This window comes from Marmota marmota, unplaced genomic scaffold (genome assembly GCF_001458135.2).
Source record: "Marmota marmota marmota unplaced genomic scaffold, marMar, whole genome shotgun sequence".
In the NCBI taxonomy this organism is placed as follows: Eukaryota; Metazoa; Chordata; class Mammalia; order Rodentia; family Sciuridae; genus Marmota; species Marmota marmota.
In genome coordinates this window covers 46,077,082-46,100,784 of record NW_025999900.1, presented here as the reverse complement: position 1 = coordinate 46,100,784, position 23,703 = coordinate 46,077,082, and the positions used below count along the sequence as shown (strand labels likewise).

Below are 23,703 nucleotides of genomic sequence, written 5' to 3'. Positions count from 1 at the left end.
TATATATATATATATATATATATATATATATATATATATATATATATGATTAAAAACTCAAATGCCACATAGAATAAACCATAAGGTGTCAGAGTGTAAGAAATATTAATGCATAAGCACAGTTATAAATAAAAACACTGTGTGTGGGGTGGTGAGGGGCATAGTGGGAGTATGATGAGGTAGTGCATGCCTCCACCAAAGAGGGCAGCTGCAGCTGGTTGTTACCTGGTATGATTACAAAGCCAGTGTTGCCAGATCTTCCAATTTACCAATAAAAACTAGATAATCAGACTGTGGAATAAAAATAACCCTGTTATTATACACTGAACAACACTGTACCAGTCATTCTTGGAGTACAAGTCATGTGCTTGCAAACTTTGATGTCCATACAGGCAATATGATCACTCAGTAGGACAATGAATAGGACCCTCACAATGACCCCTTGGAGAAAACCCATCTGGTGTAATACCTAACAGGAGTGGCAAGGGGGAATAGAATCTGGGCTCAGACCATGTCAGTACTAGCTGAATGGACCTGGATAAATTCACTTATCACTGCTCCCTCCCAAACAGCTATAAAATGTACCCTGAAGGCTCAAAAGAGATAATGCATGAAAGAATGTGTTGAATCTGTGGTCAGGTTAAAACACAAGATGGTATCACCATTACCCAGGACAGAGGCTAAGACTCAACAGTGTTGGTAAATTAAGTGAGTAAGTAAGCTAAGCAAATGGATAACTGGGGATCTTGAATAATGTATGCATCCTAAGGAGCAATGAGTAAAGTTTGGGCTCTTCATGCTGCATAAGGACTCTTTGGACTCCATTTTACTAATTCAAAGGTAAAGCCAAAACAAGTTAAGAGTAAATTGTTGAAGGTCACATAGAAAGGAGAGCCAGAATCCGAACTGATAGCCTACAGCTTTAAGTATGATCTGCTTTTGTCCTTGTGAGTTCTGTGGCTATTATTGTAAGCTCTAGAAGTTGGGGGGGGGGGATGGGTGCCTAGATCTTTTCGGATTGGTTTATGATAATGGATTATAATAATACAGATTAATTAATAGATCACATTTTAAACAAACACACTAAGAAGCCCCTACCAATATAATACATTAGTGGTTGAGTTCTTCATGCAGTTTTGGATACTTTGGTGCCTGAAAGAACTCAGCAAATTAGTTTTAAAAGGAAAGCAACATTAGGATGCTAGATGGTCTAATTAATGAGAAGATGAAATAAATGAACATGTGTGGTTTTTTAGGTTGAGTGTGTGTGTGTGTGTGTGTGTGTGTGAGTGTGTGCGTGTGGCAAATAAGTACTATATTTTATGATAATAAGAAATAATTGTGAAAATTATGTTAGATAAACCATATTGAAAGCACTCTTTCTTCAGCCATTCTGATTATAATAATCAGAAAGGAGCCACTGGAAGTAGAAGTGACCTTAAATAGAACTTAGAGAAATTGGAAGAAAGTATGAAAATATCTATTTTGTTGTTAAAACTTAAAGACAAATTTATACTCCACCATCATCTCAAAAAAAAAAAAAAAAAGAAAGAAAAGAAAAGAAAAAAGAAAAAAAAGGGAGGCAGGACAAAAAACCCAAGAATAACTGAGAGATGTTCTCTAATTGAACTTCATTTAAAAAGTTGGAAAATGTCCATGCTTCACACAGGATTTTGATTTCAAAAGGTCAAACCTAGTAAGGTAGCAAATGGCCATAAGTCAGTAAGAGGAATTGGGCAGATGAACAATCGGGAAATGCTCACAGCATTAATGTTTGTCATAGGAATCTTTATATAATTCAGATATTTTGTGTTTTATTTAAAAATTTACTCCAGGCAATATTTTGAGGAGCTTTGAAAAATATGTATGTGTGTATACATATAGATACACACACACACACACACACACACATACACACACATATGTAGTCTGTTACTCTCAGCTCTTGTTATGTTAATTAAAAAATGTGTTACCTTCTCATAGCAAGTATTTACATATTAATTAACTTTGAGAAGACTGTAAGCAGTTTACTCAGTGGAAGGTGTTAACAGTCTACAAGTCCCTACTCCTACTCACTCAGATGAGAAGGAGGCACTAGTTTAGCCAGAAAATGATCTAATTACTTGGTTCAAAAGTTCTGAAGAATCCCCTATCCAGAGGTGGAAGATTTCTGGTAACTATTCTAATGGTGGATAGGAGTCCTTTCAAAACAAACAAACAAAAATTTTTTTTTAAAAAGTGGATTTCTTTGAATTGAATAATGTTCTGCGAAGTAGACACCTACAGGACCAAAGGAAGATATGCTTTTGTGTACAGATTACAGAAAAGAGAACAGGACAAAAGATGACAAAGGGAGTGAGGAAAGGGGAACATATTAGGGATAAAGACTCAGGGGCCAGTGTGACCCCAGAAGGGAGGAAAGTGAAAAGGAATTTGAAAGCCCAGGAGAGAGAGAGAAGGAATGAGGAAAGCAGGAGAAACCGAGCAGGTTTCTCTGTCTGCATTCAGACCATCTTTAATACAAACATTTCCACCTGCTCCAGGTGAAACTACTGCTAAAATTTCTTTTTAAATAATGTATCATCAGGAGGCTGCAAATGCTTTAGGTGAGGTCTGCATGATGGATATAGAATAATAATCAGAAATATTAAATATTCCCTCATTTTATAATATTTTTGTCAGATTATAAATTCACAGAGCTGTGAGAATATTAGATTCACTGTAGTAATCAGATATCCTTCAAACCATTCGTTTTCAAAAGTAATTGTGGTGATGTTTCCCTTAACTAAGAAATCAGTTAGTTGAACCATGTCCTAGAAAAATTAGGTTGTCCCAGATGCATCAAACATGAATAGATAGAAGCTACTATTCTCAATTGGATAAATTTGGTTGTAAGGAACAAGGGAATATCAATGCTGCTCCTTTGAATATGATAAACTGTATCAGTTTAACGTATCAGTACATACGATATGTTAAATCATATAACATATCATATACTAATATGTTAAACTGTATTAACAGGGTTGAGCACAGGTCCATAAACATTTGAGGATGCTGCTTATAATCTGGGCACAGGGACACAATTTCAGTTTTTTTTTTTTTTTNTTAGTTACTCTCCTTATATCAAAGAAGACATTGTGATAGGAGCTGGATTCACCAAAAGGCCAGAGGAATGCTTAGTTCCAGTTTAGTAACAATGAATTCTGACTTCTGTTTCTTGTTCAAGCAGTTACTAATCAGGTAGAAGATACAAACTCTGAGAGTTTCAACCCATGGTAGAAGTACATGGGTGCTACTCTATACACCTGCAATAATAATAATAGCTAATTCTTGATGTCTCACTGAGGACAGGGTATGGTTACAAGTGTTCTACTCTTAATGCCCATTCACTTTCTGGGTCACAGATCAGCTGAATCACTTGCTCAAGGCACAGCTAGAAACTGGCAGTGCTAGAATTTGAACACACACACTTCTATGATTTGTTATTATTTTTAAATCATTGTGTGTGTGTATATATATGTGTATATATCATTTATTATTTTAAAATCATGTGTGTATATATATGTGTATATATATGTGTATATATATATATAATTTGTCAATGGCTCTTTAATTATTTGTATGCAGTGCTGAGAATCAAACCCAGTGCCTCACACATGCTAGGCAAGTGCTTTACCACTGAGCCACAACCCCAACCCCTTAATCATTGTCCTTTACTGTCTCCATCATTACTATGCCTATTCTGCAAAACAATAAGAAGTACATGAGGGTAATATTTTAAAAAGGTGCAAGTAGAATAAAAACACAAAATAATAATATGCACTAATGCTTAATACTGAGCCTTCATCATGGACCTGAAACTAAAGAAAATGAGGAGAATGGGAGACAGAAAGTCAAATAACCAAATTGTGGGGACACACACAAAATGTAAGATCCCTATTTTGTGCCTGGATTGAAAAATCTCCCTATAAATTCACTCAATGCCTCTTGAGAGGAAACAATGGATTTCAGGCAGAAATTATGAAATCCCAAGGAGAGTCATTATCAGCATGAAGACAGCTGTGATATAGCATCCTTGATCATCTACATTCAAGGCTCAAACTCAGGGGGAACATAGAGGTCCCTGTGTTAAAATAAAGCAATCATTTCCAGCTTCATTAAGGAAAATATCATGGCATTATTAATCTACAGCCAAAGTCCCCCATGCTATGGAAACATTGGTGAATCTTGCGTTTGGGAGCTGTTATTGATAGCAAATACTTATAAATAAGGCATATATAATGCTTTAATCATATATTGTTTAACCATATTCACTACATAGGTTTTCTTTTGCCACTGGAAAACCTTTCATTACCTAATGACAACTGCTAAGCATCCCCAATAATATTTCTTTCCTAAATTGCAACTGAGGACAAAGAAATGAGTAACTGAAAATACACAGATATGATTTTTTTGGCAAAATATTTTAAATGCCCTCTAGACAGGTTGTATTTAATATCTCTCTCTCTCTTTCACCCTCTCCCCTCTCTCACACACATACAGACACATGCACACAGATACACACACACACACACACACACATAATCTGACCATTAAGAGTGACAGAAAAACAACACTGGCATGAGCTATGGGAATGTGGGCTTCTGTAATCTCACCAACAAAGAAGAATGTCAGGTGGGCAGTACGTTGTTAATTAAATCTCAGTTTTTGGAAAAGAAGGATGGAGTTACTTGAAGAATTAGTATAATTTTTTTTTAATTCTGCATTTTCTTTTGTGTATTTAATGTATTTGTAAATAATTATTGATGACTTCATTTGCAGTCTGTTCTCCCCAAATGAGCAAGCATTGCATTGATCATATTCCTGGGTGTCTTTCCAGCATTTACTAGATAGACTACATCAGGCACTCAATAAATACTTGAATAAATGATGAATAATTAACCATTGTACCCTAATGGGTCTCTCCTCTCCCTGACTTGGCTCCCAGATTGAGAACTAGGTTTCAGGACCAAAGTGAGACATGGGGAGTTTCCTCCTGGCTTGCTTTTCTCTGATCTTGGTCCTGAATTTCTATCTAAAGACCGTAAAAACTTCAGTGAAAAAAACTGGTGAATCTCATCTATTCAAAATTCAAATGCACTCCAGAATGAGCCCTTCTCGTGTCTCTGAGACCTGCTCTATACCATGTTTTACAGTCATTTGATTTAGGCTATGTGTGTTCTTTCCTTGACTAATTCTAAACAGTGTGGTACTTTACTCACCAATGGCCTAGTGTATGACAGTGTTGGTTCTTGTCCTTTCATGTGTGTGTGTGTGCAACTTACCAAAGTGGAACCTGAATAGATTTCTTTCTATTTATAAGAAATAAATGCATTTTAGTCAATAGGGAATACTTTGTGCATCTACTGAACACTGTTTTATTTTTATTTCTTAAGTTAGGAATGTAGAAAAATGGAATGTTCTTAAGAAATTAATCTGGAAAACATCTCTGAAATGCTTTGACTAATTCTGTCATAGATATTGAGATACTGAGTTGCCCTTTTGGGTCAGTAATACAAAATCCTTTTTCTCAACAATAAACCTCATTGATTAATATTCCTTTTCTTCTCCCTTCCTTGGCAAGTTTGAATGGACTTGACTATGGTATCATGCTCCCAGCTGACATCCCTGAAAACGATGACTTTGACAAACAGAGGGATGGGGCATCTTCTGGAAAGGTCCTGTGGGGTCACAGCCTACTGTGTAAAGAGAAGTAGGAGGTTCCTGAGGATTCCAAGGCCCCAGACTGCTTTCTCCCCTCCCAAGAACACCTTACCCCACGCCTACCCTCTTGCTCTGCAAATACACACACACAATTAGTCTTAAGGACAATAAACTTTGTAACAAAGCACTGATAGCATATCCCCATTTAAGCTAACAGCCTTACTATGCGCTCTACCCCCGAGTATGCTGTTTTAATTAGGAAGATGGATTTGGGAGTTTATATGTTCTGTTGTGTTATAATTCCTGCCTTTACAGTAATTTTCTCCTGCTTTTCACACCATAATGTGCCATAAATCCTAGTTAGGCTGTTTCACTGGCCTGTTGCTAGTCAGAGTCAATATTTCAGGCCTTTTGTTGCCATGGCAACCTTCTGCTGTACGCCCGTTCACTGGAATATGATAGTCTCCTGGGGAAATTGCTATGAACTTGTTCATTGCATAGATTTAGGCCCCCTGATGCACCAATTTTGCCCCATCTCTCTGTACCACCCACTGACTTCTCTCTGCTCCCACTTTGTGTGCGTGTGCATGTGCATGTATGCGTGTGCGTGTGCATGTGTGTGTGTTTGTGTGTGTGTTTGTGAAGGCACCTGCCCACACAGGTACATGCCTTGCCAAGGCAGATGCATGAGAGAGGACAACAAACAAACTACAGCAAGAGGCATCCTTTCTTCGGTCCCTTTTGAAAGGGTAAGCCTGAAAGATGGTAAACTTAGACAGTTTTAAAGCCTAAACAAACCGGGCACACATCTCACAGCTTTGTTCTGTCTTTACCCTTTGTTCTTGGCTCCTATTTTCTTTCTAGTACTTCATTCCCATAAGCCCTTCATACATTTTTAAATCACAGTGCGTTTCTTTCCAAATTTAATCACAGCATGTGCTCCTAGTTTAAATCTATTGCCCCTTATCTTTCATTAGAGAAACTCAAAACCTAGTTGCCTTTTATATTCCGAAGACTTCTTCCTGAGGTGTGTTTACCATCAACCACCTCTTACCCTCACAGTCTTCCTTAGGTGTGAAGTAACTTGGAATACCAAGACCTCTGGGCAAGTCATTTAGTCCCTCTGTGACTCATTTTCCTAGTCTATAAAGTAGAAATGATATTATCCACTTCCAAAGGTCATTGTAAACCAAATAGAAACAATGGTTTTGAAGAACTATTGTAAAGCCCCTGAAACATTTAAATTACTATTTTATTTTAGATTAGTTTAATTTTTTTTTAACAATACTGGGGATTGAACTCATGGGTGCTTTACCACTGAGCTACATTCCTAGTGCTTTTTATTTAATATTTTTGAGACAGGTCTAACTAACTTAGAGAGACTGAGAGTCTCACTAAGTGTCAGGGGCTGACCTGGAACTTGCATTCCTCCTGCCTTGAACTCCCATGTCACTGGGATTACAGATGTGCACCACTCTGCCTGGCTTTTAAAATATTTTAAATAAACCTATGAGGTCCTTCAGCAGTACTTTTCCAACAAAAGTTTAAGGGCCCAGTAATGGAATCTAATTGTCTGCAATAAGATTTCAATAAAATTGAGGAGATGACAGCAAAGGAAGAATTTCCTTTTCTACCTGCCCATAATTTCCTCTAGTCTCACCTTTGAAGCACAAGTACTCTCTAGCACTTGGTACCACCTTGAAGTTCACACATGTTGTACCTGGGGCAATTCTCAGAATTGCCACTCTGCCACCCACATGCAGGGGTCAAAGTTATTATAGAATGGAGACTGACTTCTAACACTTCGAGTTGTCTCCCACAGCCTTACACTGTCAAGCATGGACTCTTTCGTCCTTCTCTCAGGTTTGGATCTGAGGTATTCCCCCAAAACTCCTGTTAATGCAGGAATTTCCAGAAGTGAAACGATTAGATTATGAAAGCTGTAACCTATCAGTCCATCCTCGTTGGAATGGACTGACTTGGGTGTTAACTGTATGCAGGAGGGTATGACTGCAGGAAGCCTGTCACTGGGGGTATGCCCTAAAAGGGTCCATTGTCCCTGTGGTCTCTTCACCACCTTTCTCTCTACATTCTTGCTGCCATGAACCGAGTAGCTTTCTTCTGCTGAACCTTTCTGCTTTGATGGGCTTCCTCAACTTGGGCCCAGAGCAACGCAGCTGGCCATCTATGGACTGAGATCTTTGAAACCATGAGCCCAAATAAACTTTTCCTTCTATAAGTCGCTCTTGTCAGATATTTTTGTCACAAAAAAAGAAAAAAAGCCAACTAAAACAAATTCTCCATGGTGTGCTTCTGCTATACTGCATATTAGTTACAGCAGCTACATTTGGAATACAGTCACCAAAAGAGGGAGGGACAGGGGGTGACACAGTCTATAAACTCATGTTCCATTAGGGTAGGGAGCTTTGTTATTCCCCCTCATATGCCTTCACCCGCTCAAGTGACAATTTCCCAATCCTAACACATTTTTCCTACTCCAAATCTTTGAAGATGTCCTTCATGATATAATAATTAGCCTTACAGTTGGGAAAGGCATATCCTCATCCCCAGCCTAGGATGAAGAGGGCCTGGGGTGGTATCTACACACACATCTTCCATTCTTTGGAAGTGCTTTTAGATAATTTCTTTAGACTTTTCTGGGTCCCAGGTCCCTCATTTCCAAACAGAGGAAAAGTCTGGTAAAAGGATAGCTTCCCATGTCTCTTCTGAATCCTACAGTCTATTCTTTTCCAACTAGTTCCCATGGTCTTTGTTCTCTGAACTAATCAAATCAAGTGTCTAACAAATTATTTATGTTCTGATATCCAACCCTTCCATAGTTTCCAAACCATTGGCTCTAAGTACATCCTGTATTTTTTGTTTCACGGGTATTGTTAAATAATTACTTTCATGTTATATATGAAATATTAATTAGTAAATTTACTCAGTTTATTAAATAAATTAGTTCTTGGGATGCCTTTTTATATAGAAAGTCTTATGACATTCTGAGTTTGTCTTGCTCACAACTCTGTCAGCAACTCCTTACATGGCACATGGAAGAGAGTAGGCATTCCACTAACAATTGCCTTGTAGGTGACCAGATGGATGGATGAATGGATGATGGACAGTTAGATAGATGGATGGCTATTCAAGCCTATACTAACAGTCTATTTACTTTGAACTCTGACTTTTAAATAGTGGCAAACAGCCCATACATTTATACAAAACTAGATGAGGTATGTCTACCAAATATTCCATCTCACTAATTAAGGGAGGTGAGAGGAAATCCTTTCTGGGCCTGCTATAAGGTGACATTTATATCTAAGACCTACAATCTAATTGATATTACTTATGCTAATTCATACAATTAAATATAAAATCTTCTCAGAATTATTACAGTCTCTTAGACAATATATAACATCCAGTTTGGGGCCCGAATTATGTGATATTTTTTTTATAGCAGGAAAAGAAGTTGTTTCTTACCCTTCAGGAGTTGGAAAGATGGATTTTTACAATGAATATGCATATGCTATGCACATTTCTAAGTTTAAAGCATCATCTGACATAGTGCTCGTGGAGAGTTAGCAAGTTTCACTGTTGAATGAGTGAGAAATGAGTGAATGAAAAAATGGCATGCACCACTTTGAACAGGCATGTTTCTGAGTATGGAAAAGTAGGTCCCTGGCATTGGTGCTGTTGGGACAGGTGAGCAAACAGTGTAATAAGATGCACTTGCCAGCCAAGAGGATTGTGGAAAAGCTCATCATTAGAAAAGGAGCAGATGCTATTTTTCTCTAAGGAAGGAGGGGGTTTATCTAAGAAATGGTAATTTGCCTCTCTGTCAGGGCTTCTCAAAGTACAGTGCATGTGCACATCATCTGGGAAACTTGTCAAACCACAGATCCGTGGGTCTTCTACCAGTGTTTCTGAGACAGTAAGTGTGAGGTGGGACTGTATTTCCCATGAGTTCCCAGGTAAGCAGATGCTGCCTGCCCAGGAACCATACTTTGATTACAACTGTTCTAAATTTAGAGTGGCAAACAGAACTTCATCCAGAAGCTAGAGGGCTAACATAAATATATAATTCAGGCCAAGGATAAACAATGAGTGAGGCTTACAAGAACCTGGAGAGTGCCTGCCTTTCTTAGGGTCATTCAAGTCCAAGATATATTTCAAGATAGTTTACTAAACAAACAACAGATCTGTAGGTAGGATTTGGCCAATAAATACATTCCTGAACCATGCTGTAAGTTTGTGAGGGAATTAGACTGGACACTGGTCCCCTAGATACCTGCGCACTCTGCCTGTGTGTTTCTGCACCACTGCAAATGGTTCAGCCTACATAATCCAGTGGGCAACTCAAGTGTTCTGTTTACCACAAGTGTGTTAGTTACCATCTTTGTTTAGATCATAAATTGGAAACAAAAGGGAAGACAGGGAAAATGTCAGAGTGTACCTATGTAAGTATGATCAAGTTTAATATAGCCATTTCCAATCTTCAAAGTATTTGGGGCTTTAAGGAAGATAATAAGTTCTTATATTTCCATGATTCTTTTTCTCTGTAACAAATACCAAAAGATAATTGATATGGAACACTGAGATACAGTATATACATCCAATATGATGAACCCATCCTAGCTTCAAATATGATCATGACAAATGTTTTGCTAAGGTCTAAATCACAGTGACAAGATGCATGCTTATCTTTTTCTATTAGAAATGAAGAATACGTATGGAAAATGGTTTTGTTTGGATCCCAGCTCTTAGCTAGTAAGTTAGTTAAATTTTCTGAGATAGTTTACCATCTATATGATGAAAAGGATTATACTTATTGCAAAGAATGTTGCAAGATTAAATTACATAAATCAGTCTAGGTCATCAAGCCAGGCACAGTGCTCTGTAGCCCTCTCTACTAGGGAGGCTGAGACTGGAAAATCATGAATTTGAGGCTATTATGGGCAACTTAGTCTAGATCTCACTTGGTAGATTACTATTTAAAATGTTAATTTTTTAAAAATCTAATTAATTATACATGACTATTTTTATTTATTTATTTATATTTATATTTATTTATTTATATATTTATTATTGGTGCTCTTTAGTTTGCAGCAGCATCAGTCCAATCTCTTTGTTTCTGTGGATCCCTGGACTTCTTCCTCATGTTTATGTATGTGTGTACCTTTACAGGGTAAAAGTCATTTAACCGGTAAAATGACTATAGTATGTATTTTGACCCATTGTACACAAATGGAACATAATTTCTCATTCCTCTGGCTATACATGGTTCTGAGTCGCACTAGTAGTATAATTATATGTGTATTCAGGGTAATAATGTCTGTCTCCACATATATAAGAAAATATTGCAATAGTCAGACCTGTTCCCAGGTAACCTTCCCTGAGACTACTTAGGTATACTGGCCCACTTCTCTGAAAAACATTGCATATCATGTATGAACTCTATAACATAAGCCCTATAAGATTTTTAAAGGGGGTTACTAGCTTGAAGAGCATCTCCCTAGAATCTCAGAGTGTGACTTTACTTACAAATAGAACCTTTGCTGATACAAATAGTCAAGATGAAGTCATACTGGATTGGGACGAACCCTAAATACAATGACTGGCATCTCTTTGAGACTCTGTAAAGGTACACACAGACATAAATATGAGGAAGAAGTCCAAGGATCCACAGAAACAAAGAGATTGGACTGATGCTGCTGCAAACTAAAGAACACCAAGAATAAATGGCAATTATCAGAAGCTAGGAAAAGTCAAGGAAGAACATTTCCTGAGAGCATTCAGAGGGAGCATGACAGAGTTAACACTTTGGTTTTGGACTCCTACTAACCAGAACTGTGGGAAATTCAATTTCTATTGTTTTAAGCCACTATTTCCCCCCTGCAATCTGTAAAGCATCACTAGCAAACTAATATAAGTGATTATATTATAAACTTACTTGCATGCCCCATAGAACTGATTTTCAAAGAATAAATTCTCAATAAATACTTGCCTCATGCATTACTGTAGTTCTTGAGTTTATATTTATTCACATTATTCTAAGAATTCATCCTATTACTCCCCACAATGCCCTTTGTACCCCCAAAGACAGAAACCATGCCTCATTATTCTCCTGTACTTTCAATATCTGGCCCAGTAGTAGATATTTCATCAATGTTCAATAATTTATCAGTTTCACTATATATACTACATGATAAAGTGTAACAACATTTTGAACTTTTTATTTTTAATCCTTTGCTTTTAGCTAGGGAAAAAACAACTTCCTTCAAAATAGATCACACAACAATGTTATTGTCTCTGGGAAAGTGTGGTAAAAAACTCTTCATTGAAATATTTTAGTGGTGAAATGTTGGGAGCTATGAAGTAGCTCGGGAAACTCAAAATCCCAGGAGAATGAATATTATGAGGAAGAATTATTGGTATATAACTGAAGAGTCAGGTTTTTGTTTGGATTTAAGGAACCTAAGTTCATAAAATAAATTCTGGAGACTCCAGAGACCCTGCATAGGACCAGCAAACTTGAATGTGGAGAAATCATCAAGGTCTGAGATAGGTGAAGGCATAATTTCTTCGACTAATTTGGAAGATCAATATGCATTATGAGATTCTGAGAAAAAGAGGCTTTTTAGGAACACAGCCTATGAAATCAGGTCAGAGTTGAGTTCTTTGAGGATGGATGAAAGCCCAGATTTGATGTCTAAAGCCTAGACCACCTAGGTCCCTCCATCACATGCTTCTCTCTTTAACTTTAAAGCACAATTTCATTATTTAAATGGACAGAGATTGAGAACAGGCAAAAAGCCAAGAGTTTTACCCAAAAGAGGATTGCCAAGTCCTAGGAATCAAAGATCTTACACTTTCCTCTGTTTCTGGTTTTTCCATTGGTAAAACAATTGAGCATCTTCCATCTGTTAACCGTTCACCTTACTTAGATGTGCAGAGTATAGATAATTTAGTTTTTCTGGTTCTTGGTCATCCTAGATCAAGGTTTGAGTTCAGAGGGTTTCACTTTTGAAATAATTAATTCCTGTCCTCTTTTTTTATTTTTTATTTTTTTGCTGTCAATATTGCAAAAAACTTCCTGATAGGATATTCGAAGAATATCCCAGCTCTGTACAAGTGATTTTAAAACAGAGTTTGTAACCTGGCACTGAAAATTTCACAAGACACCAACCAGGTTTTACTTATGGTAGGTACATACAACATGGACACCTATAACACTGCTTCAGCCCTTCTCAAGAAATGATGCTTGTATCCACTCATTTAAGATTAGAAGGCAAAGGGAGAGGATGGCAAAAATATATAGTTCACAGAGTGCTCTTGAGAGTGAGCTTCTTGTCAATTTAACTTCCCTGTTTGATATATGATGGAAGTTGATGGATTCAGTTGGAGCAAAGGAAGAGAAGAAAATGTTACATATGAGCTCAGGTTCCTTATTCAAGACTGGGTCTGTAAACTGAAATGTGACTGGTAAGTCAGACTGCTGACCTGCTAACCAGGCACAGAAACTCATTAAGCAAGAGATATTTGAAATGCTGTCTCAACACTTCATTTGGATTCCATGTAAATTTACAGTTTGGCTGGCCCAGCTATCAGCCAGTGACTTCTAGCTAAGGATTTTCTGCCTGTTGTCAATTTGCATTCCTAGAAGACATGAAAGTGCAGGCCCTAATCACTCATAGATTGCAAAACTTGCTATATGCAGGATTCTCGCCCCATGCTCTCCTCTGGCCAACCCTCCCTTCCTTGCCAGGAATGAACTCCAGTATTTTAAGCCAAATTCATAGATTCTGGGTTTGGATAACTTATCTCTTCTTTAAATTAAGAAAGCCATTGTTTTGTGATTATGTCCAGGTACTAGACATACCTTAAGATTATTCCTTTTTAACCTGTAGCTTGTTCAACATTATACTAGATTACCTGTTACATAGAAACTGAACAAGGAAGCTTAGGATAAACGTGAGCAAAACTCCATCAAAAAGAAATATGCAATTCTCAAAGGGTGATTAACCATTATAGTTGATTTATTCATTAAAATGTTCATTCATTCAACAAAAAATATATTGATCAACAACAAGGATGATTAAGTTACGGTACCAAGAATCCTGCAATTTAAAATCAGGCAGCCCAGCAAACAGTATACTAAAGATGAAGTAGACAAAAGTCAATATAAGGGCAGGGCATGGTGGTGCATGCCTATAATCCCAGTGGCTCAGAAGGCTGAGGCAGGAGGGTTATGAGTTCAAAGCTAGCCTCAGCAAAAGCGAGGCACTAAGCAACTCGATGAGACCCTGTCTCTAAATAAAATACAAAACAGGGCCAGGAAAGTATCTCAGTGATTGAGTGCCCCTGAGTTCAAATTCCCAGTAATCTCCCTGCTCCACCCCCCCAAAAAAAGGTCAGTACAAGCATATAATAGAGGGAATGGTCCATTCAGGTAAAGGGGGGGGCTTTATTTTTAATCACAAGACACTAATTAACTGAAGAACTGTGTAGATTTGAGAAAAGAAAAAAAAAATGTCAAGAAGGAAGCAAACATACCTCTTTCCAAACTCCCCTATTTTAAATTATACTCTGTCCCAGTACCATTTACTAATTATATTCTGAGACAGCTGTCTCTGGCCTTCCTAACAGCTCTTTCCCCAAAGAGACCAGCTATCTTTTCCTTTTGCAGTATACTGGGAGATCAGAAAATAGATTTCTATTTAATTCCCTGAAGGCAGGATTTTCTTATTTCGATGGGAAAATAAAGTTTAGTAAGTAGTGCATTGACCAACAGGCCATAGTTTAAAAGTGACTCTTTTCCCTTCAAAATTTCCTCTACCAGGTCAGATAGGTAGTGGTTGAAAAACAAGCAGTGTTAAAAAATTAATAACACTCTTTCCTGTGACATTAATGATTGCTATTGACATTTAGTTTGTATAAATCACATGAATAAAATGAAAGTGTAAGCATAGTATGGACTTAAGTGGTTTAACATAAATGAACAAATGAATTGCCACCCTCCTAGGAGGGATTCTCCTGGGTTCTTCCTCTTTACTTAGTTGCATGTCTGTTGGCTGGTATCCTTCCTTCCTTATCTCTTCCTGTGCTCGGACTACAGGAATGGTTCCTAAGCAAAGCAGCACAGTCATTTCAGGAACTTTCCAACACTCAAGTGCCAGGCCTACTCAGGACATATTAAATCAGAATTAAGGGAAGTCAGGACTCACTTTTAAAAAGATTCTGTGATTCTGGTAAGCAAAAATGAGAATGATTGTAGTACTTAAAATTAAGAGTCTAGTTGGGCATGGTGGGGCATGCCTGTAATCATAGAAACTCAGGAGGCTGAAGCAGGAGAATTGAAAATTTGAGGCTAGCCTCAGCAATTTAGTGAGACCCTGTCTCAAAATAAAAAAAATTAAAAAGGCTGCAAATGTGGGTCAGTGGTTAAGTTCCCCTAGGTTCAATCCCCAGTACCAAAAAAATAAAGAAAAAAAACTTCATTCAAAATTAAAGGTCTGCAGGCTCATATTTATAAAAAATAAATATATCCCATGTCGATAAACAAATGTACATAGCTTTCATAAATATTTACAGTCTCATGTAAATATATTAGGAAATACAACATATATATGGTTCTATAATTATGTACATACAATCCCTATTGTGTTTATATACAAACATCACAACATTACAGATCTTTTCTTATTTAAGTTTTTATTAATAATAAATTTATTAATGTAGTTTTAAATAATGGATTATATGGGAAGAATAGCTATGATATAATGAAATCAAAAATTTTTAATACATGTCAGTGTGGACATGTATCATATAAATATAATGTGTATATATAATGTAGATATACATACCTACATATCACATATGTATACGTGTGAATTTACTTCTATTTATGCAAATGAATAAAATTATTTAAAGTATTTATGTTGCTATATCATTTTACTCGGTGATAGTTTATTGGTAGAAACAAAATCCTTGTTCAGATATATTTTCTTAATTACAAATTTAATGTTATTGCTTTAATCACATACAGCACTTTTTAAACACACACAGAACATATAACATCCTTCCCTAGACAGCTGCAAATGTTTTTGACAGTGTATCAAACTCAGAAACACCTTGAAAGGGTATTCTTTAGCTTTCCTGAGAACAATTCAAGAGAAAATGCCAATGCTTCTGGAATCATGCCCCCTGTATCAAAGCAAGATGGAATTTCTAAAACATTTTGGCTTGTGGCACTTTGTCATAATCTGGTGAAAACTATGAATAACTCCCAACAATTTATGAGACCTGTTGGGCCACCCAGAAGTCAGGTCACGAGCCCCCGGTTAGAACTCTTTTAGAATGTAGAGATCTCAGAAGGAAGAATTTTTAATACCTTCCCTATTTGTTGCCACAGCAATTAGTACAATGCTGTACATGAGATGGTCATTCAAAAGATGCTGTTAACTGGCTCCCTTTATGGGTGTTCAATAGTGAGTATAGTAAGGTGAGGCTGAGGCTAGAGTTCTGCAATAAACACTAACAAGAACAGGTGAATTTATGGCCCTGGCTAAAATGGCATCAGGAAGAATATGGGTCAGACGGCACTGTATTTACATTCCAGCTGAGCTATTTACCAGGTAAGTGACCTTGTTTGAGCAAGTCAGCCAGTTATCATCCTTGAATCTCAGGTTTAATAAATAAAATAGAAATCATACAAACATATAGATTTTGCATTGAATATTAAATGCACAGTGATTTTAAATCCTGACTGTATGTTAAAATCTCCTGGGATACTTTTTAAAATATCAATATTTATAAATACTGATGTTTATATTTTTAAAACTACTGATACCCAGTTCTGCCTCCTTTCTCTGGAGGTTCTGTTTTAGCCTGGTATGGGTCCAACTTGATATGCACTCCAGGTTAAGAACCACTGAGATAACTAATGTATATTGTTACCTGGGTAGAAATAGTCCTTTAACAAATATTATCTTGAGAATGCCTGGGTTAAAAAACACTACTCTACTGTTTGCTAGCTGCATGACCTGGAGCAAATTCTTTCAATTCGAAGGACTTCACTGTCTATATCTGAAAAATTGAGATAATAAGTGTGCTATGTAATGTCATAAGAAATAAAAGACAATTCATGCAAATTGCTTACCAGAGTGGCATGTGCTCTATACACAATAAATGTTAGCTGTTATTATTACTATCATTATCATTCTTACTATTTCCACTTCCAGCTGACCCCAGAACCAAACTCAGTGACTCGGATGTCCATCATACATCTTAATTGAATAACATGAATATAAATGATGATGTCTTTCAACACAATTTTTAATTACATCATCTTTTATTTTTAGATTTCTCTACATTTTACAAAATACAAATTATGCCTGCTATTACTGTTTATTTTTGCAAAATATCCTTATCCAAATTTAGTCCTGATAACTTCAAGTACTTAACTCAATCCACTATTTTTTTTTTTTTTTTTGTAGTGCTGGGGATGCAACCCGTGACCTTATACATACTAGGCAAGCTTAATAAATAAGCCACATCCCCTGCCCTAAATTCACTAAGTTTTAAGTAATTTTTTTTATTTCTATCCTACTATACCTTTCATAATTATTATACAAAAAATTAGAAGGCTTCAGTCAATGTGTATATTTAAAAATTCCAGTAATACTCTTGTATCTAGGTCAGCTTTATTTGCTGACTTGTATACAATAAATATTCCAAATTTTAACTGTTGTTTTAATCAATATAGGCTTTTAAAGTCCTTTTTTAACCTCTTAATAGTCTATTATATTTGTTTTTCTTTAAAGTAGACTTTTTAAAAAGCATTCAATCTTATCAAATCCATTATACACATAATAACATTTAAGGGGATTTTAACTCTTCCATCTATTTAACCTACAGTAATATGAAAGGCCTTCCATTTCACTACAATTGTTTCTTCCTGTAAAGAGCAAGTGGAATGTACTGCTTTGATTTTTTGACCTACCCCTTTCTGGGACAGAGCCTTCTGCATCTGCTCCTGTTCTTCATGTTATTCTCTATCAGAGTACTTTAATTTGCTCTGCTGAACTTACAGTGTCTATTTGGATACACTAGATTCCTTACAACACCTAGAATGACAATTATCAGCCAGGTTCCTTATTACTTAAGCTATGGAAAGACTACCTACTGAATACTAAAGAAATCCCCCCTCTCTAGGAGGAATATGTGATATAGATTTTTAAACACTTTCTTCTAAATAAAAAGCCATCCTCTACCTTTAAAAAAAACTGGGATGCTGAGATAGATGGATGTATTATGACACAGTTGAAAAGGAGAATCAGCATATGTGATCACTTTGTAGAAACCAATGCAATTTCATGGCAAGTTATTAGACATGACTGATGTGATAATGGAGAAGATTTGGATCTGTGTAATTCTGATTAATTTTTTCTGGAGCCAAATCTCAATGTCCTTCTATCAAAAAAAAAATAGTATCAGAGACTGCTATTTGGACATCCTGTTACAGACAGTTGGATTTTTATACCAATCCCTTCCAAGTTGCAACATAGCAGACATTTTAGTTTTATGATACATCCCTTAAAGACACTAACTACACATTTCTATGTTTTGTTATATAAGACTACTTATAAAATGCTTTATAGTTTTCAGTGTGCTTTTGAAAATATTATTTTACTTAAGATTCACATCAATGCTACTGGTAAAACAGGGTGAACATCATCAATTTAACTTCATTTTATTTTCTTTTTTGTGGGGGGAGGGGTGCTGGGGATTGAATTTGGAGTACTCAACCATTGAGCTACATCCCCAGGCTTTTTCATATTTTTATTTTGAGACAGTGTCTTGCTAAATTGCCCAGGCTGATCTAGGTCTTGCAATCCTCCTACCTCAACCTCTGATGTCACTGGGATTACAGTTGTGCACCACTGTGCAAGGCTAATTTTACTTTAAAGATAAGGAAAGTAGAGTCCCAAAAGGTCTAAATGGTTTTCCCAGGTTCCCTACACAGTTAATGGTAGAGCTGAGACTAAAAGCCAATCAATGTGCCTGCAGTTCTGAATTCTTTCTACTTAAAAATGTTGCCTCTTAAAATGAATCCTGTTGAATCTTCAGGATGTTATCTGATGGGAAATCTCCAGTGTCGGAAGAGCTCTAGAGTTCACAATGGAATAAGATATTAAAATCTTCTAATTATATTTTTAAAATATTGAACACTTGGGTCCATTTCACTTGCTCAGGTAAACAGAGTGATTAAAATAGATTTCTGTGCATATATTTACTTCATAAATGCTACATAATGTCCCAAGGAGCTGTCATTGTCTCAAAGTAAGCACCACCCTGACGTAAGGCTTCTCTTAGTGGCATTCCAGTAAGAGGGAAGGAACCATTTCTGTGAGGTAGGAGAGGAGGCACAAGTTCTCTTGCATTTGGGAAACTCTCCTAGTCTTATAGAGATAAACCAAGGTTACTGAACCATCATGAGTTACCTTATTTTTGACTTCTATTTACACACTTTGGGCAATACGATTCAACTTAGTCCTATGGCAACAGACATGGGTGAGTAGAGAATGGTGTGGGGGTAAGTGGAAAAGTAGAGGATAAAATGATAAGGAGAGATAAAGAAAGAGGAACACGTCACAAGCAACACTGTTCAGATGGATTTTTTTTTTTTAAATCGCCTGTGTCTGTAATCACCTTTCCAAGCTCACTTCAATGGCCTGAGGTGCTTAGTCCCTAACCCTTTTCCTGTTTATGAATGTAAATCAAATCCAACTCTCAAACACTTCTTCTGCTTTTGTTTCCCAGTTTACTCTGTACACAATTGTTTGAAGCTGGCTGTCTCTGAGTCCTTTTAGAGGTTTTAGTTAATCATAGAGAACTTTCATTAATGTAGCATCCTTCAGGGGTTCCTCAAGGATACAGCTTAGTGCCTGAACCCTCTCCTGGTCAAGTCTTAGATTAAAGCAAAAGGCTTGCATAACCTAATGTAGCATATATGATAATATAACAATTCTGCCAATAAGTCCTTGCTGTGTACAAGGCATGAAGTTCTTACAACATGTTCACAAGGTAGTTGCTATTATTTTCACAATGAACACATGTGGAAAGGAAGGTTTGGGTAACTGGCCAGGAAAGAAAGAGGCATCCAGGCAAGACCCAAACAGGTCTTACTCTAGCTCTGCTCTTGTTCACATAAAACATGAAACATGAAAGATGCTCTTGCATACATAACCCACAATGGGGGAAGAAAGGAGAAGTAAATCATGTTTCACTCAGGGGCTGTGATAATCCCTTACCATACTTCTTGGCATGAATTTCCCCTCTTCCCAAGAAGAGATAATTGATTGTGCCTCCAGAATTTCTGAGTATCATGCAAATATAGCTAAGAGAGAGGTCTGATGATAGAGGTGATGAGTTGGAAGCCCTGGAGAATGAACTTGAATCCAACACTGAGCTGAGGGCTGAGAGCCTCACTGTCATGCTCCGTCATTATGCACTATAAAACATCACACAGTGATGGACCAGTACAATCATCTGAAGGAACAGTCTTGGTTCCCTACAGAACTCAGGAGAAGTCTTGCACTCAGGAGGAGTCCCACACAGGATGAACAGGATAATCCATACCAATAAATCATCTATAAATAATTGCAGCAAAATATAAGATACATTTTTTAAAAAGAGCTACGTTAAAAAAATAATGCAGAGGTTTCTAATTCAGACACAACTTAAATTATCATGTAGTGATCTTAACCAAACTCTTAAGCTAGCCAACTGGGGAAAGAGGGGCAAGAGAACATTCTAAAATCAAATGTGAAAGGTCAATCTACTAACAATGACAATAACAAAGGCCAAGGTTCTCTGAGTCTTATCTTATGTCAGGTCTTGTGGCAAGTGCTTTACATGCATTATTTAAATCATTGTAAGAATTCTAATAAATTCTACTCTTATTAGATATTTTTTTTGGTAAGAAAATGGGCTCAATGAGATTAAATAATTTGCCAAAGATCACATTTTATTTAGTTGAGCATTTAAATCCAAGAGTGTCAGCCTCTGAAACCTGTTATTAAAAAGCCTGTGGGTCCTAAACAACTTCATAACTGCAAAGCCACATAAAGATGCTTGTTTCCCAAAGATGTAGTCCTTCATTGAGAAGCAAGGCCAAAACTCCAGGTAAACATAGGGATAACTTGTGTTTACAAGTTATCAAATGTATTTTCTTTGCAGCTGAGATAAAATGGTAGACTTTGAGAAGATTTTCCGTTCTTAAATCAAATTTCACTTATTTTTCTTCTGCTTTGTTCTAGTTCAAAAGAATATTAGTAAATCTATGATCCAAAGCCAGATTTAAAAAGAATTGACTTAATTCATAGATTATTTGAAAAAACTCATTTTCAGTGTTCTGTAAAGTGTCCAGAGGGTCCTTTTTCTATTTTTTCCACTACACCTTGGTCATTACTCCACATAGCAACACGATGGTCTAGTGTGATGTTTATTGCAACATCTGTCTCCTTTCCCCTCTCTGTCTCTTCCCCACCAACACCCACACAGAAAGCCTCTTGAGGGCAGATCATTAATCGTTTCCTATTTTATACTCCTTTTAAGTGCCTCTTTAAAAAAAACATATGAAATGCTTACATGAACCAAACCTGGTGGAAATAAGGAGTGGGGGTGGGGAAAGAACCTGGCAATTCCTGGTTTGCAAAAACTTCTAAGAAACGTTTGCCAGAAGCGATGCTTCAGGTGAAAGACAATCAAGCTTGATTTTGCAGCTAAGAGGATTTCCAGTATAATGAAATAAAAACACTGACCTAATTTGAACAGCAGTGATGATAAATCTACCAAATGTCAATTTAGAGCTGTTACATTATGAAGGGAAGGGAGGGGAATACTCCAATTCAAGTATCATAATATTAATGAAAAGTCTGGGGAAGATATGAATACTAAAAGGAAGCAAATCTATAAGAAGTTAAATTTATCTAGATGGGTTACACTGAGTAATAAAACGAAGTCTGCATCCCAGCCAGCTTCATTCAGAGATGATAAAGCATGGTGCTCTTTCAGGCAATAGCTAAGGGGTGACTGGTTGAAGCAATTCTTCTCCTCTGTGATTTATTACTCAGATGGTCCCTGCATAAACTTTTCAAAATCATGTTGTAGCCAAAACTGAAGAGCTATGTGTATTGTGAATTTGCACTGCTGAACAATACAGCTCCTTTTACATTTTTGGCTACAGAGCAAGTAAACAGATAAAAAATATGGAATTTCTTGGAATTTACAAGCTGTGAAAAAAGAAGTTGCCAATTCTGCTTCTTATATGAAAAGAAATGAATGGAAGGCTTTTTAGAGACAAATATTGTATTTGCCTCCTTAGGACACATGATGGATTCATAGTACAATTATTCCTTTGTTCAGGGGAGAGAGGAGGCTGAGTAGATTTTGAAAATTTGCATGTCCATTTCATCAAAAAAAAGGACAGAAAAATGGGAGCTTAATGTTCAAAACAAATGAAAGGCATAGAAGGTTAGATGCCAAGCACACATCGGCTAACTTCCACAGCATGGGTCTACCATATTTCCTCAAGCCCCATGCAGGCACTCTGTCTTGTCCTCTGAGGTTCCAATTTGAAGTAGGTGATTAGGAATATGGGTTTACTTACAGTAGAAACTATAAATTAAGAAACCAGTGCCTAAATCCATAGACCTTAGAAAAAGAGTTGGATTTTATCAAAAAATATTCTAGAAATATCCAATAACACCACTATGCGCCTACCCTTATCCATCCACACATATATCCCTCCCCTCTGTCCCTTCTCTTTCAATAGGTAGTAAGTTTTAAAAAGCACTAGTTTTGGAGTTTGAACTGCTGTTTTAAATTCTGCATTCATGCCGGGTGCAGCGGTGCACGCCTGTTATTGCAACGGCTCAGGAGGCTGAGGCAGGAGGGCAGGTTCCAAGCCAGCCTCAGCAATGGCTAGGCACTAAGTAACTCAGTGAGACTCTGTCTCTAAGTAAAATACAAAAAATAGAGCTTGAAATGTGGTTCAGTGGTGGTACACTCCTGAGTTTAATCTCCTATAACTCCCCCCAAAAAAAGATTCTGCATTTACTATCTCTTATTTATATGAACTAGGAAAGTTAATCATAAAATTGGGAACTTAATTCTTCATTTGTAAAGTAGAGCTATTTTGCTAATTTTATTCATTTTTTGATTAGATAAAATAAATATGCAATTTTAAAATATTTAACAGTATAAAATCATATATAGGGGACATATATAGCCTACCCTTCAACTTATCCTCATTCCCTTGGTACTTTTTTTTTTTTTTCAACAAGATCTAATGCTGCCAACATCCTATGCAACCCTTCAAAGATATTCTATGTATGATAATAAGAAAAGTTTATATTTCATGAGGGATTACTATGTAGGGAGACAGTCTGTGCTTTCCCTGTATTTATTCAACTAATCCCCATAACAACTCAATGAGCAGAATTCCACTGTTCTTGTTTCAAGGGCCTTTATTGCATGTGAGGCTAACATTCTACCACTGAGCTATATCTCCAGCTGCCCCCACTAATCTTGTATAAATACTGTTGACTAAATACCAGGGGTTTAAAAGATGCTACTTCAGAATAGGAAACTTTATTAATATTCTTTCAGATAATAATCCAAGGGTTCCTGGAAGATAAAATATGAGAAAATATATTGTATTTTTCATAGAAGTGAAATGTGAACCCAGAATCATCACGGACAATCGACTAGTTGCCAGCCTACCATTTCATGTAATGATACATCATTATTTAATTACATTGAATGTTATAGGAAGCCAGGTCGGTTATTTCATTCTGGTTATTTTGTAATTATTTGTTTTTCTTGATGGGATGAAATTGCCTTACTAAACTGACAGATGAAAACTTCCGAGTACTTAAGCAAGGAAGTTCCTTTTGACTGAGAATGATGAATTATACATAAACTCCAGATACA

At 36.6% G+C, this 23,703-nt stretch overlaps 1 protein-coding gene and 1 long non-coding RNA gene across 43 annotated transcripts in view; one reads left to right on the top strand and one right to left on the bottom strand.

Moving 5' to 3' along the window:
* Positions 1-23,703, bottom strand: part of Nrxn3 (neurexin 3) — a 1,555,288-nt gene that overhangs the window by 412,245 nt on the left and 1,119,340 nt on the right. The gene's annotated exons all lie outside the window — the stretch shown is intronic.
* On the top strand, positions 7,132-23,044 carry LOC125615331. Its single transcript, XR_007345926.1, has 2 exons — positions 7,132-13,958; positions 22,669-23,044. It is a non-coding gene; the product is annotated as an uncharacterized LOC125615331 (long non-coding RNA).